This window comes from Aquarana catesbeiana, linkage group LG08, assembly GCF_042186555.1.
Source record: "Aquarana catesbeiana isolate 2022-GZ linkage group LG08, ASM4218655v1, whole genome shotgun sequence".
Taxonomy (NCBI): Eukaryota; Metazoa; Chordata; class Amphibia; order Anura; family Ranidae; genus Aquarana; species Aquarana catesbeiana.
In genome coordinates this window covers 286,092,394-286,112,522 of record NC_133331.1, presented here as the reverse complement: position 1 = coordinate 286,112,522, position 20,129 = coordinate 286,092,394, and the positions used below count along the sequence as shown (strand labels likewise).

Below are 20,129 nucleotides of genomic sequence, written 5' to 3'. Positions count from 1 at the left end.
GTCTATTAGAGGCCTATATCCAGCAGATCAATTCCATCTGAAAGCTGAAATACCTTTTCAGATTAACACGCATTTTAGAACCTTCCGATGCTGACGTATGGTTACATCGATGGCAGTGAAAGGGTTAAAAAACAAACTGAAAATGGGAGAAAAATGCAACAAAGGCTTCTAAATGTGGTTGAATTTTTTTGGTCTAATCTTTGTGGTCGGGTGGGGGAGGTGCTCAGTGCTGGGATATATCAGAAATATACAATGAGCAGTGTATGGTCTGGAAGGGATCACAGTAATTACTGACATATGACCTGTAGGCTATGCAGACTATATAGTAAAATCATTTCTCCCGGCTTCTATCTATCCGGTATAATCTGTGCGGAGAGTCAGTATATACAGAGTGGAGGTGGTAGAACACAGAGCACCCAATCAGAAGCCTCTACTCATTGACATGAATTGAATGCACTCTGATGATCTGCCTTGTATTTGGCTTCCAGCACTATATGTTATGGTTGGGGAAGAATTTCATCAGCAAACATCAGTACAGGAAAGACCTGTTCTCCTATAGAAGAGCAAAGAGACGTTTCCGGCTCATTCTGAGATTCCGGACTGATCCAGGAAGCTGGAGGCCCCTGTGCCGTGTCTGCAGCTGTATGTTACAGGGCGGAGGTCTCCGGTAATCAGATCATTCCATGGTAGGAGCCTTTCATACTTCTTCTATCTGACACAACTTGTCCTCAAAGTCTCCCTTTCAATCTCTTAATCTAAACATTACTGCAGGTAAAACACAAAGCTGGGCTGAAGGGACGGTAAAAGAAAAGATCGCTTTGGGCTTCTCAGCAGTAAGGGGTGCAAAAAGTGGAACATGCAACTAGTGCCGGGACAAGGTCCCCCAGCGCCCAGGGCGAACTTTTCAAACTGCGCCCCCCCAATCATGCTGCCTACACATGATCATTATACCTACAATTGGAGTGCAGAAGTCAGGATTGGATAAGGAGCACAAAGAAATGTGAGTGCAGGAGTCAGGAACAGGGTTATGTTTATAATAATAAATTGGGCCCTGCTTGTAGAGGACGCGCCTTTCACTGCGCTGGCTATTGGGTGAGGCTTAAAGAGATGCGCAGTGCAAAGGGTTCAGATGGAGATTTCAGGGGTCAAGTGATGCAGAGTTCAGACCTTTATGACTGTGGAAGGGGGGCATTCACAAGATCCAAATGTTTTTAGGGTCGGGAGGGTCTACTTTAAAGTTCTTTTACTGTTTTTGTTCAGAATATCTACAATACTTTAGTATGCATGAACTGGGGAGTGGTTCAGAAATATTAAGCTGAAAAACAAAAATGGAATATATTGCAGCTTACCAATCATTAGATGTGGTGGCTGCATTTGTTTTCTTTTTTTTAGGATTTAGGCTCCCACTCTGGATAAAAAAGCACAGGGGGCCCAGCAGACAGCAGCACTATCAGTCTGGGGGGAGGGGAGTGTTCATTTATCTAACAGATTTAGACTAGAAATTGAAGTAAAGCTCCAGGTTACACTTTATAATTTACTGTAACATATTTTTCCCCCTTTTTTAGTAAAAAGATTTTACTTAAATATATGGCGACCATTGTAATCACCCCCCTGTCAGTGGTAAATGGTTTGTCTCATCTCTGTATCTGCAAGTGAGCTTGTTCTTTTGAAAAACAACAGGACTTGCTGGCTGGATCACCAGATAAAAACAAAAAAAAAAGAAAGAAAGCCCAAAAGAGAAAACAAATGCAGCCATCTCATCTAGGAATTGGTAATAAATGTTTGTTTGTGGGTTTAATGTCTATTCCACACTTGTGACCATGTTGCTGGTGACAGGTTTGCTATTGAGAGCAGAGGAAGTCATCCCCTGACATTGCTCCCATGCTGACAGGCTAGTCCTGCTGCTGGCTAGTTGACACCAACAACTGGATCCTAATTGTGACATAATGTACTCGGAGTCTGATTTGCTAGGAGTTGGGTAATCCTGACAGTTTTATCTGTTACTATATTCCTGGTAGTTCTTAGGCCAATTTAGAACATACTGCTCAACACAAGCCTATGGAAAACAGGATCCACCATCCCACACTTCAGCACACTTCTACTTTCTGCTCACCTATTCCAAGTGAAGCTGGGAAAGAGAACGAGGAGATCACACTCTGACATGGGGGGACTCTGATTCCCAACCAGGTTTATGGCAAATAATGTGTTTGTACAGCTGGAATCTCCCAGCCTTTCTCCCAGCGCTGCCCCAATGTGCACATACACAGAGCTCTGTACTTACACCTCAGGACTTCTCCTCCATCTCTGCTGACAATGTAGGGGGGCTGTCAGAGCAGCTCTGCGCCTGTACCTTTTCCTGTGCTTGCACTGAGCTGGAATTTAGAGGCAGGGGATGAATGAAGCAGGACACACTGACAGAGAGATCAGGGGAGCTGACTGCCATGTTTACACATACAGAGGAAAGAAACTTACATGTTGGCTGGGTTCCTTACATGGCAGCCAGGGATGGGGGCCAACACTGCGCTCCATAACCACTGTATCCATCTTTGCTGCAGCTACAAGTGTCAGTCACAGATGCAGCAAAGACATGGAATGGATTTTCTTCACACTCCACACTTTGTAGAACACTGAAAACTCCCAGCATATCACACCTTATTAAACAGGTTTACTTTTTTCTTTTTTACATTTAGTGCAGAGTACAGCAGGTTTACAGCACAGCCAGATAGAGTTTAGATTTCAGTATAGATCAGGACTCACAGTTGCAGAAAACAGAAACTATCCATCCATCCGCTCACATCTTCACTCTGCCCTGTGCTGAGCTCTGATGATTGCAGTGCTGGGCGGGAAGCAGTGATCAGGGCTACAGTTTAGTGTTATCTTCTTGTTCTAGCCCCCTATAGAGAAGCTCTTCCTGTGACAGCCCTGATGGAGCCGGCCAGACTGAGAGGAACTCGAGCCCGGCCTGGGAGAGAGCGTCCCTCTAGCTTCTGAGTTAGGACATGGATGTCACTCAGTGACAGTCAATGTACAGAGAAGGCAGCCAATGGGTGTGGGCGCATCATTATCCCCGCTTCTGGGCAGCAATAGAGGATGCAGCAAAGAGCGGTGTGAAGCCTGACTTCTGTGATTCTTATTACTGGTAACCCGGCACCCCTCCCACACTCCGCCCAGGGCAGCCGCCCCTCCCGCCCCCCCCTTGTACCGGCCCTGCATGCAACCTATACTGCTGAACTCTATAACAGCTCATGGGGGTGGCCTTTTTGCTCTGGGTGATCAGTAGAGATGGGTCAATTGTACCTAGGTTCAGTGGTGTCACTAGGGTTGGTGTCACCTGGTGTGGTAAAACTTGGTGTCACCTCCCCTCCACCAAGTATAGTTCCCCCTCAGTACAGACCCCTCTCCACTACGGATGAGCCGAACACCCCCCGGGTCTTAAATTGACATTTTTTTGAAGGAAGACATTGTTTGTTTGTTTTTAGATAAAAAAAAATTTGATCTCTGAATCTGATGATATTTACCAGATTCACCCTTTAATAGTATGTACAGTATATATCCTCTAATAGTATATACAGTATATCTCTCCTCTAATAGTATATACAGTATATCTCTCCTCTAATAGAATATACAGTATATATCCTCTAATAGTATATACAGTATATATCCTCTAATAGTATATACAGTATATATCCTCTAATAGTATATTCAGTATATCTCTCCTCTAATAGTATATACAGTATATATCCTCTAATAGTATATATCCTCTAAAAGTATGTACAGTATATCTCTCCTCTAATAGTATATACAGTATATATCCTCTAAAAGTATGTACAGTATATCTCTCCTCTAATAGTATGTACAGTATATCTCTCCTCTAATAGTATGTACAGTATATATCCTCTAATAGTATATACAGTATATCTCTCCTCTAATAGTATATACAGTATATCTCTCCTCTAATAGTATATACACTATATATCCTCTAATAGTATATACAGTATATATCCTCTAATAGTATATACAGTATATCTCTCCTCTAATAATATATACAGTATATATCCTCTAATAGTATATACAGTATGTATCCTCTAATAGTATATACAGTATCTCTCCTCTAATAGTATATACAGTATATATCCTCTAATAGTATATACAGTATATATCCTCTAATAGTATATACAGTATATCTCTCCTCTAATAGTATATACAGTATATATCCTCTAATAGTATATACAGTATATCTCTCCTCTAATAGTATGTACAGTATATCTCTCCTCTAAAAAGTATGTACAGTATATATCCTCTAATAGTATGTACAGTATATATCCTCTAATAGTATATACAGTATATCTCTCCTCTAATAGTATATACAGTATATCTCTCCTCTAATAGTATATACACTATATATCCTCTAATAGTATGTACAGTATATCTCTCCTCTAATAGTATATACAGTATATCTCTCCTCTAATAGTATATATAGTATATATCCTCTAATAGTATGTACAGTATGTCTCTCCTCTAATAGAATGTACAGTATATCTCTCCTCTAATAGTATGTACAGTATATCTCTCCTCTAATAGTATGTACAGTATATATCCTCTAATAGTACATACAGTATATCTCCTCTAATAGTTAGACATGGGCGCTATCAAAAAATGTTTTGTTTCATTCCGTTTCGTATTAAAAAAAATTTGTATCTATTCGGATTCATACGAAATACAAATTTTTCTTAGATTCATAAACTTTTCTTTAAAATAACGAATGTTAATTATGATGAATTTATCATTATAAGGTCTCCCACCATCCCTGTGCTGTGCTGACTTCCTGGGTTTTTAACTTTTAGGTTTGTTAACTTTTCGTAACAATTACAAATGTTCGTTATGATGAATTTATCATTATGAGGGGTTCCCACCATCCCTGTGCTGAGTTCCCGGGTCTGAGTATATACCCGCTGTTAGGGATGAGCTTCGAGTTCGAGTCGAACTCATGTTCGACTCGAACATTGGCTGTTCGCAAGTTCGCCGAACAGCGAACAATTTGGGGTGTTCGCGGCAAATTCGAATGCCGCGGAACACCCTTTAAAAGTCTATGGGAGAAATCAAAAGTGCTAATTTTAAAGGCTAATATGCAAGTTATTGTCATAAAAAGTGTTTGGGGACCTGGGTCCTGCCCCAGGGGACATGGATCAATGCAAAAAAAAGTTTTAAAAACGGCCGTTTTTTCAGGAGCAGTGATTTTAATAATACTTAAAGTCAATCAATAAAAGTGTAATATCCCTTTAAATTTCGTACCTGGGGGGTGTCTATAGTGTGCCTGTAAAGGGGCGCATGTTTCCTGTGTTTAGAACAGTCTGACAGCAAAATTACATTTTGAAGGAAAAAACTCATTTAAAACTACCCGCGGCTATTGCATTGCCGACAATACACATAGAAGTTCATTGATAAAAACGGCATGGGAATTCCCCAAAGGGGAACCCCGAACCAAAATTAAAAGAAAAAAATGACGTGGGGGTCCCCCTAAATTCCATACCAGGCCCTTCAGGTCTGGTATGGATATTAAGGGGAACCCCGGCCAAAATTTAAAAAAAAAAATGACGTGGGGTTCCCCCTAAATTCCATACCAGACCCTTCAGGTCTGGTATGGATTTTAAGGGGAACCCCGCGCCAAAAAAAAAAAAAAAAAAACGGCGTGGGGTCCCCCCAAAAATCCATACCAGACCCTTATCCGAGCACGCAACCTGGCAGGCCACAGAAAAAGAGGGGGGGACAAGAGTGCGGCCCCCCCTCCCTCCTGAACCGTACCAGGCCACATGCCCTCAACATTGGGAGGGTGCTTTGGGGTAGCCCCCCAAAACACCTTGTCCCCATGTTGATGAGGACAAGGGCCTCATCCCCACAACCCTGGCCGGTGGTTGTGGGGGTCTGCGGGCGGGGGGCTTATCGGAATCTGGAAGCCCCCTTTAACAAGGTGGCCCCCAGATCCCGGCCCCCCCCTGTGTGAAATGGTAAGGGGGTACATAAGTACCCCTACCATTTTCATGAAAAAAGTGTCAAAAATGTTAAAAATGACAAGAGACAGTTTTTGACAATTCCTTTATTTAAATGCTTCTTCTTTCTTCTATCTTGCTTCATCTTCTGGTTCTTCTGGCTCTTCTGGTTCTTCTGGTTCTTCCTCCGGCGTTCTCGTCCAGCATCTCCTCCGCGGCGTCTTCTGTCTTCTTCTCCTCGGGCCGCTCCGCACCCATGGCATGGGGGGGAGGCTCCCGCTCTTCTCTTCTTCTCTTCTTCTTTTCTTCTTTTCTTCTTTTCTTCTCTTCTTCTCTTCTTCTTCATTTTCTTCTCCGGGCCGCTCCGCAATCCATGCTGGCATGGAGGGAGGCTCCCGCTGTGTGATGGCGCTCCTCGTCTGACAGTTCTTAAATAACGGGGGGGGCGGGGCCACCCGGTGACCCCGCCCCCCTCTGACGCACGGTGACTTGACGGGACTTCCCTGTGGCATTCCCCGTGACGTCACAGGGAAGTCCCGTCAAGTCACCGTGCGTCAGAGGGGGGCGGGGTCACCGGGTGGCCCCGCCCCCCCGTTATTTAAGAACTGTCAGACGAGGAGCGCCGTCACACAGCGGGAGCCTCCCTCCATGCCAGCATGGATTGCGGAGCGGCCCGGAGAAGAAAATGAAGAAGAAGAGAAGAAGAGAAGAAAAGAAGAAAAGAAGAAAAGAAGAAAAGAAGAAAAGAAGAAGAGAAGAAGAGAAGAGCGGGAGCCTCCCCCCCATGCCATGGGTGCGGAGCGGCCCGAGGAGAAGAAGACAGAAGACGCCGCGGAGGAGATGCTGGACGAGAACGCCGGAGGAAGAACCAGAAGAACCAGAAGAGCCAGAAGAACCAGAAGATGAAGCAAGATAGAAGAAAGAAGAAGCATTTAAATAAAGGAATTGTCAAAAACTGTCTCTTGTCATTTTTAACATTTTTGACACTTTTTTCGTGAAATGGTAGGGTACCCCTTACCATTTCACACAGGGGGGGCCGGGATCTGGGGGTCACCTTGTTAAAGGGGGCTTCCAGATTCCGATAAGCCCCCCGCCCGCAGACCCCCACAACCACCGGCCAGGGTTGTGGGGATGAGGCCCTTGTCCTCATCAACATGGGGACAAGGTGTTTTGGGGGGCTACCCCAAAGCACCCTCCCAATGTTGAGGGCATGTGGCCTGGTATGGTTCAGGAGGGAGGGGGGGCCGCACTCTCGTCCCCCCCTCTTTTCCTGCGGCCTGCCAGGTTGCGTGCTCGGATAACGGTCTGGTATGGATTTTTGGGGGACCCCACGCCGTTTTTTTTTTTTTTTTTTTGGCGCGGGGTTCCCCTTAAAATCCATACCAGACCTGAAGGGTCTGGTATGGAATTTAGGGGGAACCCCACGTCATTTTTTTTTTTTTAATTTTGGCCGGGGTTCCCCTTAATATCCATACCAGACCTGAAGGGCCTGGTATGGAATTTAGGGGGACCCCCACGTCATTTTTTTTTTAAATTTTGGTTCGGGGTTCCCCTTTGGGGAATTCCCATGCCGTTTTTATCAATGAACTTCTATGTGTATTGTCGGCAATGCAATAGCCGCGGGTAGTTTTAAATGAGTTTTTTCCTTCAAAATGTCATTTTGCTGTCAGACTGTTCTAAACACAGGAAACATGCGCCCCTTTACAGGCACACTATAGACACCCCCCAGGTACGAAATTTAAAGGGATATTACACTTTTATTGTTTGACTTTAAGCATTATTAAAATCACTGCTCCTGAAAAAACGGCCGTTTTTAAAACTTTTTTTTGCATTGATCCATGTCCCCTGGGGCAGGACCCAGGTCCCCAAAAACTTTTTATGACAATAACTTGCATATAAGCCTTGAAAATTAGCACTTTTGATTATTCATGTTCGTGTCCCATAGACTTTAACGGTGTTCGCATGTTCGAACGAACTTTTTTCCTGTTCGCATGTTCTGGTGCGAACCGAACAGGGGGGTGTTCGGCTCATCCCTACCCGCTGTGCCCATTATGAGGCCTTCCCACCATCCCTGTGCTGAGTTCCTGGGTCTGAGTGTATACCCGCTGTGCCCATTATGAGGGGTTCCCACCATCCCTGTGCTGAGTTCCCGGGTCTGAGTGTATACCCGCTGTGCCCATTATGAGGGGTTCTCACCATCCCTGTGCTGTGCTGACTGCTGACTTCCTCTGATTGGTGAATAAAACACCAGTCAAGTTTCTGTTGTAATGGAATTTGGATCTGAAATCCTGAAATTCGTTAACGAAATTTTGTATTTAGTATAAAATTCGTAAGCATAGAAATTCCTATAGGGTTCCTACCATCCCTGGGCTGAGTTCCCAGGTCTGTACACCCACTGTGTCCATTATGAGGGGTTCCCACCATCCCTGTGCTAAGTTCCTGGGTCTGTACACCCGCTGTGTCCATTATGAGGGGTTCCCACCATCCCTGTGCTGAGTTCCCAGGTCTGTACACCCGCTGTGCCCATTATGAGGGGTTCCCACCATCCCTGTGCTGAGTTCCCGGGTCTGTACCCCTGCTGTGTCCATTATGAGGGGTTCCCACCATCCCTGTGCTAAGTTCCTGGGTCTGTACACCCGCTGTGTCCATTATGAGGGGTTCCCACCATCCCTGTGCTGTGCTGACTTCCTGGGTTTTTTAATTTTAGGTTCGTTAACTTTTGGTAACAATTACAAATGTTCGTTATGAATTTGGATCCGAAATTCGTAAACGAAATTTCCTATATCGTACAGAATTCGTATGCATAAAAATTTGTATTTCGGATTCGTACAAATGTACGAATTTCTGGAAATTGGTATGAATTTTCGATTCGTATGAAACTAATCACACATGTCTACTAATAGTATATACAGTATATCTCTCCTCTTATAGTATATATAGTATATCTCTTCTAATAGTATATACAGTATATCTCTCCTCTTATAGTATATACAGTATATCTCTCCTCTAATAGTATATACAGAATATCTCTCCTCTAATAGTATATACAGTATACCTCTCCTCTTATAGTATATACAGTATATCTCTTCTAATAGTATATCTCCTCTAATAGTATATACAGTATATCTCTCCTCTTATAGTATATACCGTATATCTCTTCTAATAGTATATCTCCTCTAATAGTATATACAGTATATATCTCCTCTAATAGTGTATATACAGTATATCTCTTCTGTCTGTTATTCTCAGAGTGGATTAGATATTTTGCTCCCTAACCATATAGTTGTTTTTTTTCTATTTACCACTGCTAGGGATGAGCCGAACACCCCCCTGTTCGGTTCGCACCAGAACATACGAACAGGAAAAAAGTTCGTTCGAACATGCGAACACCGTTAAAGTCTATGGGACACGAACATGAATAATCAAAAGTGCTAATTTTCAAGGCTTATATGCAAGTTATTGTCATAAAAAGTGTTTGGGGACCTGGGTCCTGCCCCAGGGGACATGGATCAATGCAAAAAAAAGTTTTAAAAACGGCCGTTTTTTCAGGAGCAGTGATTTTAATAATGCTTAAAGTCAAACAATAAAAGTGTAATATCCCTTTAAATTTCGTACCTGGGGGGTGTCTATAGTGTGCCTGTAAAGGGGCGCATGTTTCCTGTGTTTAGAACAGTCTGACAGCAAAATGACATTTTGAAGGAAAAAACTCATTTAAAACTACCCGCGGCTATTGCATTGCCGACAATACACATAGAAGTTCATTGATAAAAACGGCATGGGAATTCCCCAAAGGGGAACCCCGAACCAAAATTAAAAAAAAAAAATGACATGGGGGTCCCCCTAAATTCCATACCAGGCCCTTCAGGTCTGGTATGGATATTAAGGGGAACCCCGGCCAAAATTTAAAAAAAAAAATGACGTGGGGTTCCCCCTAAATTCCATACCAGACCCTTCAGGTCTGGTATGGATTTGAAGGGGAACCCCGCGCCAAAAAAAAAAAAAAAAACGGCGTGGGGTCCCCCCAAAAATCCATACCAGACCCTTATCCGAGCACGCAACCTGGCAGGCCGCAGGAAAAGAGGGGGGGACAAGAGTGCGGCCCCCCCTCCCTCCTGAACCGTACCAGGCCACATGCCCTCAACATTGGGAGGGTGCTTTGGGGTAGCCCCCCAAAACACCTTGTCCCCATGTTGATGAGGACAAGGGCCTCATCCCCACAACCCTGGCCGGTGGTTGTGGGGGTCTGCGGGCGGGGGGCTTATCGGAATCTGGAAGCCCCCTTTAACAAGGTGACCCCCAGATCCCGGCCCCCCCTGTGTGAAATGGTAAGGGGGTACATAAGTACCCCTACCATTTCACGAAAAAAGTGTCAAAAATGTTAAAAATGACAAGAGACAGTTTTTGACAATTCCTTTATTTAAATGCTTCTTCTTTCTTCTATCTTGCTTCATCTTCTGGTTCTTCTGGCTCTTCTGGTTCTTCTGGTTCTTCCTCCGGCGTTCTCGTCCAGCATCTCCTCCGCGGCGTCTTCTGTCTTCTTCTCCTCGGGCCGCTCCGCACCCATGGCATGGGGGGGAGGCTCCCGCTCTTCTCTTCTTCTCTTCTTTTCTTCTCTTCTTCTTCATTTTCTTCTCCGGGCCGCTCCGCAATCCATGCTGACATGGAGGGAGGCTCCCGCTGTGTGACGGCGCTCCTCGTCTGACAGTTCTTAAATAACGGGGGGGCGGGGCCACCCGGTGACCCCGCCCCCCTCTGACGCACGGTGACTTGACGGGACTTCCCTGTGGCATTCCCCGTGACGTCACAGGGAAGTCCCGTCAAGTCACCGTGCGTCAGAGGGGGGCGGGGTCACCGGGTGGCCCCGCCCCCCCCCGTTATTTAAGAACTGTCAGACGAGGAGCGCCGTCACACAGCGGGAGCCTCCCTCCATGTCAGCATGGATTGCGGAGCGGCCCGGAGAAGAAAATGAAGAAGAAGAGAAGAAGAGAAGAAAAGAAGAAAAGAAGAAAAGAAGAAGAGAAGAAGAGAAGAGCGGGAGCCTCCCCCCCATGCCATGGGTGCGGAGCGGCCCGAGGAGAAGAAGACAGAAGACGCCGCGGAGGAGATGCTGGACGAGAACGCCGGAGGAAGAACCAGAAGAACCAGAAGAGCCAGAAGAACCAGAAGATGAAGCAAGATAGAAGAAAGAAGAAGCATTTAAATAAAGGAATTGTCAAAAACTGTCTCTTGTCATTTTTAACATTTTTGACACTTTTTTCGTGAAATGGTAGGGGTACTTATGTACCCCCTTACCATTTCACACAGGGGGGGGGGGGGGATCTGGGGGTCACCTTGTTAAAGGGGGCTTCCAGATTCCGATAAGCCCCCCGCCCGCAGACCCCCACAACCACCGGCCAGGGTTGTGGGGATGAGGCCCTTGTCCTCATCAACATGGGGACAAGGTGTTTTGGGGGGCTACCCCAAAGCACCCTCCCAATGTTGAGGGCATGTGGCCTGGTACGGTTCAGGAGGGAGGGGGGGCCGCACTCTCGTCCCCCCCTCTTTTCCTGCGGCCTGCCAGGTTGCGTGCTCGGATAAGGGTCTGGTATGGATTTTTGGGGGGACCCCACGCCGTTTTTTTTTTTTTTTGGCGCGGGGTTCCCCTTAAAATCCATACCAGACCTGAAGGGTCTGGTATGGAATTTAGGGGGAACCCCACGTCATTTTTTTTTTTTTAATTTTGGCCGGGGTTCCCCTTAATATCCATACCAGACCTGAAGGGCCTGGTATGGAATTTAGGGGGACCCCCACGTCATTTTTTTTTTTTAATTTTGGTTCGGGGTTCCCCTTTGGGGAATTCCCATGCCGTTTTTATCAATGAACTTCTATGTGTATTGTCGGCAATGCAATAGCCGCGGGTAGTTTTAAATGAGTTTTTTCCTTCAAAATGTCATTTTGCTGTCAGACTGTTCTAAACACAGGAAACATGCGCCCCTTTACAGGCACACTATAGACACCCCCCAGGTACGAAATTTAAAGGGATATTACACTTTTATTGATTGACTTTAAGTATTATTAAAATCACTGCTCCTGAAAAAACGGCCGTTTTTAAAACTTTTTTTTGCATTGATCCATGTCCCCTGGGGCAGGACCCAGGTCCCCAAACACTTTTTATGACAATAACTTGCATATTAGCCTTTAAAATTAGCACTTTTGATTTCTCCCATAGACTTTTAAAGGGTGTTCCGCGGCATTCGAATTTGCCGCGAACACCCCAAATTGTTCGCTGTTCGGTGAACTTGCGAACAGCCAATGTTCGAGTCGAACATGAGTTCGACTCGAACTCGAAGCTCATCCCTAACCACTGCATAGAGATATTTAAGTATAAATTGCCTTTTTTTTAAAACTACATATCAACTAAATTATACACCACACTTTCTTTTTAAGGTTATTAACCAATTAATCAAAAAAACAATCGGCCAACTAATTGATTATGAAAAAAATCGTTAGTTGCAGCCCTAAAGGAGTGTGATAAAATAGGTCTGTTTGGCAGTGTGGATGCAGGAATAGTATTTTAGGAGGGCAGATTTATATTGTTTGAAGTCCTCTTGGAACTTAGTCTTATGCCACAGACACTCAAGAGCGCGGCTACGCTTTCTGAGACTACTGGTGTCGTCTGTTTGCCAGGGCTGTAGCAGTCAGGGCCTGATTCTGCGTGTAGTGAGGGGCAGTGGTGTAGCGTTGGTTGCCAGCACCCGGGGCGAGGCAAATAATCTGTGCCCCCCTAACCTGCGGACTTTTGGCACTCCCCGAGTCCCTTCAAATACAATAGTACTGATCTAGCTGATTCCTATACTGACCACTACACTAACCTGCTTGATTTCAACACTGACCAACCTGATTCCTTTACTGACCACTACACTGACCCACCATACTACACTAACTGACCCACCATACTACACTAACTGACCCACCATACTACACTAACTGACCCACCATACTACACTAACTACCCACCATACTAAACTAACTGACCCACCATACTACACTAACTGACCCACCATACTACACTAACTGACCCACCATACTACACTAACTGACCCACCATACTACACTAACTGACCCACCATACTACACTAACTACCCACCATACTAAACTAACTGACCCACCATACTACACTAACTGACCCACCATACTACACTAACTGACCCACCATACTACACTAACTGACCCACCATACTACACTAACTGACCCACCATACTACACTAACTACCCACCATACTAAACTAACTGACCCACCATACTACACTAACTGACCCACCATACTACACTAACTGACCCACCATACTACACTAACTACCCACCCTACTACACTAACTGACCCACCATACTACACTAACTGACCCACCATACTACACTAACTACCCACCATACTACACTAACTGACCCACCATACTACACTAACTGACCCACCATACTACACTAACTGACCCACCATACTACATTAACTGACCCACCATACTACACTAACTGACCCACCATACTACACTAACTGACCCACCATACTACACTAACTGACCCACCATACTACACTAACTGACCCACCATACTACACTAACTACCCACCATACTACACTAACTACCCACCATACTACACTAACTGACTTTCTCTCCCCCCCGGAGCCAGTAACACGAATCTCACGAGGGAGTCTCGCTCACCTTCGTGTCTGGCTGGCCTGCATCAGTCCAGAGGAGGAGAAGACAGCGGCGGCTCACATTGCTTCTCTCCCCCGTGCTCTAGCTGCCATATTCAGTGTCCGGTGCAGTGCACTGTGATTGGGAGTTATGGGGGTCATGTGCGGAGGCGGGACTTCAGGAGTGATCGAGGATAGGCCAGCTCTACGCCTCACATGACTCCCATACGCCCAATCACAGGGCGCCGGACACTGAACATGGCGGCCGGAGCCCGGGGACACAGGAATTTAAAATTAGGAGGAGGCAGCCAGTGACACATACTGGCGCCCCCCTAAATGTCGCGCCTGGGGCCACGGCACCCCCTGCACCCCCCACGCTATGCCACTGGTGAGGGGGGCAAGCTTGTCAAGGGAGAAAGACAGTGAGCTGTTGTAGACAAAAGTGGCTAGGTTGGGGCAGGACAAGGGTGAGATTTTGTCATAGAGGTGATCAGTAGCAGAGTAGAGAAAAGAAGGGTTAGGGTGGCGAAGGTTTCCACGGGAAACTGTTAGGTAGGGATGAGCTTGATGTTCGGGTCGAACATCGGGTGTTCACCCGTTTGCCGAAGAATGAACATTATGGGGGGTTCATGGCAAATTCAAGTGCCGCGGAACACCCCATAATGCACTGCGAGATCGCAGTGCATTGCTGTATGATGATTGGCCAAAGCATGCACCTGACCTGCATGCTTTGGCCAATCCCAGCGCCCTCTGCTAAGAGAGCCATAATTGGCCAAAGGCCTTTGGCCAATCATGGCTCAGGGGGACTAAGTCCACGCCCCACAATATATAAGGGTGCCTACACGGCGGCCCTGTGTAGTGTTGTTGGTGTGGACAGAGAGCTTGATTTAGATTAGGCAGGCAGGTTATTCAGTTAGTGGCAGTGTATATATGTATATATATATTAGGGTTGTCCCGATACCGATACTAGTATCGGTATCGGCACCGATACCGAGCATTTGCCCAAGTACTTGTACTCGGGCAAATGCTCCCGATGCTTCCGCCGATACCTAAACAGTCAGCGGTGATCGGCGTGTGGGGGAGTTACAAGCTTCCCCCCCGCGGCTTTCAGCGGCTTTCAGTGACATACAGCGGTGATCGGTGCTTGTAACTTCCCCACGCGATCACCGCTGACTGTCACCTCATCCTCCTCCATGCCCACTCCGTTCCTCTGTCCCCCTCTCCTTCTCTGTCCCCCTCCGTTCCGTTCCTCTGTCCCCCTCCGTTCCGTTCCTCTGTCCCCCTCTCCTTCTCTGTCCCCCTCCGTTCCGTTCCTCTGTCCCCCTCCGTTCCGTACCTCTGTCCCCCTCCATTCCATTCCTCTGTCCCCCTCCATTCCGTTCCTCTGTCCCCCTCTCCTTCTCTGTCCCCCTCCGTTCTGTTCCTCTGTCCCCCTCCGTTCCGTTCCTCTGTCCCCCTCCGTTCCGTTCCTCTGTCCCCCTCCGTTCCGTTCATCTGTCCCCCTCTCCTTCTCTGTCCCCCTCCGTTCCGTTCCTCCGTTCTGCTGTGTCTCTCCGCTGTCCCCTCCGTTCCGCCGTCCCCCTCCTCCTTCCTGTGTGAATGGAGAGAGTCAGCTGACTCTCTCCATTCACATAACTGAAACATTGTAATCTCCTGTGATTACGATGTGTCAGTTTATGAATGGAGAGGAGCCGTTGTCTTCTCTCCATTCATTCTCAGTGCAGCTGAGGCTGCAGAGAAAGAGACTGGGGAATCTCTATCCTCTGTCTCTTTCTCTGTCTCAAGGGGGAGATATCAGAGGTCTGTTAAGACCCCTGATATCTCACCAAAGCCCCCCAACAGGGCTGATTAAAAAAAAAAAAAAAACATATTGCAAAAATGAATAAAAAAATTATTATTGTAAAAAATAAAAATTTTAAATAAAAAAAAAAAACACACACACAGACACCGTTCACCCCCCCGAAAAAAAAAAAGCATTGTTAAAAAAAAAACTGTCACGTGACATTAAAAAAAAAGTATCGGTAATCGGTATGGGCGAGTACTTGAAAAAAAGTATCGGTACTTGTACTCGGTCCTAAAAAAGTGGTATCGGGACAACCCTAATATATATACATATATATAAAAAACCCAGAAGGGTAAAAGCTGCGCTCAGAAACCAAAAACAAAAAATGACAAAAGGAAATCACAAGCTGCCAGCACTCTAAAAGTCCAGTATCTAACTCCAAAGTATATAATAAACAGAAAAGTGCAGCGCTAAATATACAAACAGCATATAGGATCTTGGCAAGAGTGGGATCCTACCATGTGACTTTAACATAAATTAGTGAGCAAAAATGTCAAATATAAAAATCCGATATAAACGAACAGCTTATGTAGCAAATGCATGTGAAAAAACAGAAAAAGATCTGAAAAAAAGTCCAAACAGGAATATTCAATCCATAGGTAGATATAAAGCACCCATCCAAGAGAAATGTGAAGAAAAAAAACGCCAGTAGATGATCCACCATGAAGTGAGTATATAGATTCTGCTTACCGTACGGCAATGACTGCTATTACGGCAGTCTCGCCCAGCATAGGGATTAGGGTCTCCCAAAACTGAGGGTGCAATACAGGACCAGCAGTTTTAACAGTCGGTCGTTACCGGAAACATAAAACAAAATACTTCCATAGCGTAGGACGTCATCTGGGGATTGGCCAGGTGCACCTGGCCAATCCCCAGACAACGTCCTATCGTGACGAAACGCGTAGGGAGGAGCCTACGACGGTGACGTCATCACGTTCTTGGATGGGCTTACGAGTATAGGAAGTGATTTGCGGCACACGGAGACACCGCCGTTTTGTCTGATATCCCTTACGCTATATGTTCTCTACTATATTGTAAGTGTGATTCTTTTTTAATAAATCCCCTCTTTATCATACGGTTTTACACTATGGGAGTATTTTGTTTTATGTTTCCGGTAACGACCGACTGTTAAAGCTGCTGGTCCTGTATTGCACCCTCGGTTTTGGGAGACCCTAATCCCTATGCTGGGCGAGACTGCCGTAATAGCAGTCATCGCCGTACGGTAAGCAGAATCTATATACTCACTTCATGGTGGATCATCTACTGGCGTTTTTTTTCTTCACATTTCTCTTGGATGGGTGCTTTATATCTACCTATGGATTGAATATTCCTGTTTGGACTTTTTTTCAGATCTTTTTCTGTTTTTTCACATGCATTTGCTACATAAGCTGTTTGTTTATATCGAATTTTTATATTTGACATTTTTGCTCACTAATTTATGTTAAAGTCACATGGTAGGATCCCACTCTTGCCAAGATCCTATATGCTGTTTATATATTTAGCGCTGCACTTTTCTGTTTATTATGTATATATATATACAGTCAGTCTAGTATACACAGTGGGGACGGAAAGTATTCCGACCCCCTTAAATTTTTCACCCTTTGTTATATTGCAGCATTTGCTAAAGTCATTTAAGTTACATAGTTACATAGTAGGTGAGGTTGAAAAAAGACACAAGTCCATCAAGTCCAACCTATGTGTGTGATTATGTGTCAGTATTACATTACATATCCCTGTATGTTGCAGTCATTCAGGTGATTATCTAATAGTTTCTTGAAGCTATCAATGCTCCCCGCTGAGACCACCGCCTGTGGAAGGGAATTCCACATCCTTGCCGCTCTTACAGTAAAGAACCCTCTACATAGTTTAAGGTTAAACCTCTTTTCTTCTAATTGTAATGAGTGGCCACGAGTCTTATTAAACTCTCTTCTGCGAAAAAGTTTTATCCCTATTGTGGGGTCACCAGTACGGTATTTGTAAATTGAAATCATATCCCCTCTCAAGCGTCTCTTCTCCAGAGAGAATAAGTTCAGTGCTCACAACCTTTCCTCATAACTAAGATCCTCCAGACCCTTTATTAGCTTTGTTGCCCTTCTTTGTACTCGCTCCATTTCCAGTACATCCTTCCTGAGGACTGGTGCCCAGAACTGGACAGCATACTCCAGGTGCGGCCAGACCAGAGTCTTGTAGAGTGGGAGAATTATCGTTTTATCTCTTGCGTTGATCCCCCTTTTAATGCATGCCAATATTCTGTTTGCTTTATTAGCAGCAGCTTGGCATTGCATGCCATTGCTGAGCCTATCATCTACTAGGACCCCCAGGTCCTTTTCTATCCTAGATTCCCCCAGAGGTTCTCCCCCCAGTGTATAGATTGCATTCATATTTTTGCCACCCAAATGCATGACTTTACATTTTTCTACATTAAACCTCATTTGCCATGTAGTCGCCCACCCCATTAATTTGTTCAGGTCTTTTTGCAAGGTTTCCACATCCTGCAGAGAAGTTATTGCCCTGCTTAGCTTAGTATCGTCTGCAAATACAGAGATTGAACTGTTTATCCCATCCTCCAGGTCGTTTATAAACAATTTAAATAGGATTGGTCCCAGCACAGAACCCTGGGGGACCCCACTACGCACCCCTGACCATTCTGAGTACTCCCCATTTATCACCACCCTCTGAACTCGCCCTTGTAGCCAGTTTTCAATCCATGTACTCACCCTATGGATTAATTTTTTTTTCTCATTAATGTACACACAGCACCCCATATTGACAGAAAAACACAGAATTGTTGACATTTTTGCAGATTTATTAAAAAAGAAAACCTGAAATATCACATGGTCTTAAGTATTCAGACCCTTTGCTTAGTATTTAGTAGAAGCCCCCTTTTGATCTAATACAGCCATGAGTCTTTTTGGGAAAGATGCAACAAGTTTTTTACACCTGGATTTGGGGATCCTCTGCCATTCCTCCTTGCAGATCCTCTCCAGTTCTGTCAGGTTGGATGGTAAACGTTGGTGGACAGCCATTTTTAGGTCTCTCCAGAGATGCTCAATTGGTTTTAAGTCAGGGCTCTGGCTGGGCCATTCAAGAACAGTTTCTTGAAGCTGCAAAGTTGTTGTGAAGCCACTCCTTCGTTATTTTAGCTGTGTGCTTAGGGTCATTGTCTTGTTGGAAGGTAAACCTTTGGCCCAGTCTGAGGTCCTGAGCACTCTGGAGAAGGTTTTCGTCCAGGATATCCCTGTACTTGGCCGCATTCATCTTTCCCTCGATTGCAACCAGTCGTCCTGTACCTGCAGCTTAAAAACACCCCCACAGCATGATACTGCCACCATCATGCTTCACTGTTGGGACTGCATTGGACAGGTGATGAGCAGTGCCTGGTTTTCTCCACACATAACGCTTAGAATTAAGGCCAGAAAGTTCTATCTTGGTCTCATCAGACCAGAGAATCTTATTTCTCACCATTTTGGAGTCCTTCAGGTGTTTTTAGCAAACTCCATGCAGACTTTCATGTGTCATGTGTGCACTGAGGAGAGGCTTCCGTCGGGCCACTCTGCCATAAAGCCCTGACTGGTGGAGGGCTGCAGTGATGGTTGACTTTCTACAACTTTCTCCCATCACCCAACTGCATCTCTGGAGCTCAGCCACAGTGATCTTTGGGTTCTTCTTTACCTCTCTCACCAAGGCTCTTCTCCCCCGATAGCTCAATTTGGCCGGACGGCCAGCTCTAGTAAGGGTTCTGGTCATCCCAAATGTCTTCCATTTAAGGATTATGGAGGCCACTGTGCTCTTAGGAACCTTAAGTGCAGCAGAAATTTTTTTGTAAATTTGGCTAGATCTGTGCCTTGCCACAATTCTGTCTCTGAGCTCTTTAGGCAGTTCCTTTGACCTCATGATTCTTATTTGCTCTGAAATGCACTGTGAGCTGTAAGGTCTTATATAGACAGGTGTGTGGCTTTCCTAATCAAGTCCAATCAGTTTAATCAAACACAGCTGGACTCAAATGAAGGTGTAGAACCATCTCAAGGATGATCAGAAGAAATGGACAGCACCTGAGTTAAATATATGAGTGATGTCACAGCAAAGGGTCTGAATACTTAGGACCATGTGATATTTCAGTTTTTCTTTTTAAAAAATCTGCAAACATGTCAACAATTCTGTGTTTTTCTGTCAATATGGTGTGCTGTGTGTACATTAATGAGGAAAAAAATGAACTTAAATGATTTTAGCAAATGGCTGCAATGTAAAAAAGAGTGAAAAATTTAAGGGGGTCTGAATACTTTCCGTCCCCACTGTAGCCTATATCTACAGTGCATTCCATGGTGTACTGTTTCTACTACACTTCTGGTGGTGTACACAGTACACAATACAGTGCAGCCAAAGTGCAGTTGCTACTACCTTTCTGGTGATGTACACACTACACAATACAGTGCAACCGTAGTGCAGTTGCTACTACTTTTCTGGTGGTGTACACAATACAGTGCAGCCGTAGTGCAGTTGCTACTACTTTTCTGGTGGTGTATACAGTACACAATACAGTGCAGCCGTAGTGCAGTTGCTACTACTTTTCTGGTGCAGTAAACAATACAGTGCAGCAGTAGTGCAGTTGCTACTACTTTTCTGG

General features: G+C 45.2%; 1 protein-coding gene across 3 annotated transcripts in view; it reads left to right on the top strand.

Annotated features, from left to right (window-relative positions):
• The first annotated feature begins 478 nt into the window (after positions 1-478).
• Positions 479-20,129, top strand: part of LOC141106559 (NACHT, LRR and PYD domains-containing protein 3-like) — a 392,742-nt gene continuing 373,091 nt past the window's right edge. The window contains exon 1 of one of the 3 annotated variants that reach the window (XM_073597419.1): positions 479-686. The gene's annotated coding sequence lies outside the window, so the exon portion shown is untranslated. The remainder of the gene's footprint in view (positions 687-20,129) is intronic. The other 2 variants (XM_073597418.1, XM_073597416.1) reach the window with 2 other exon arrangements.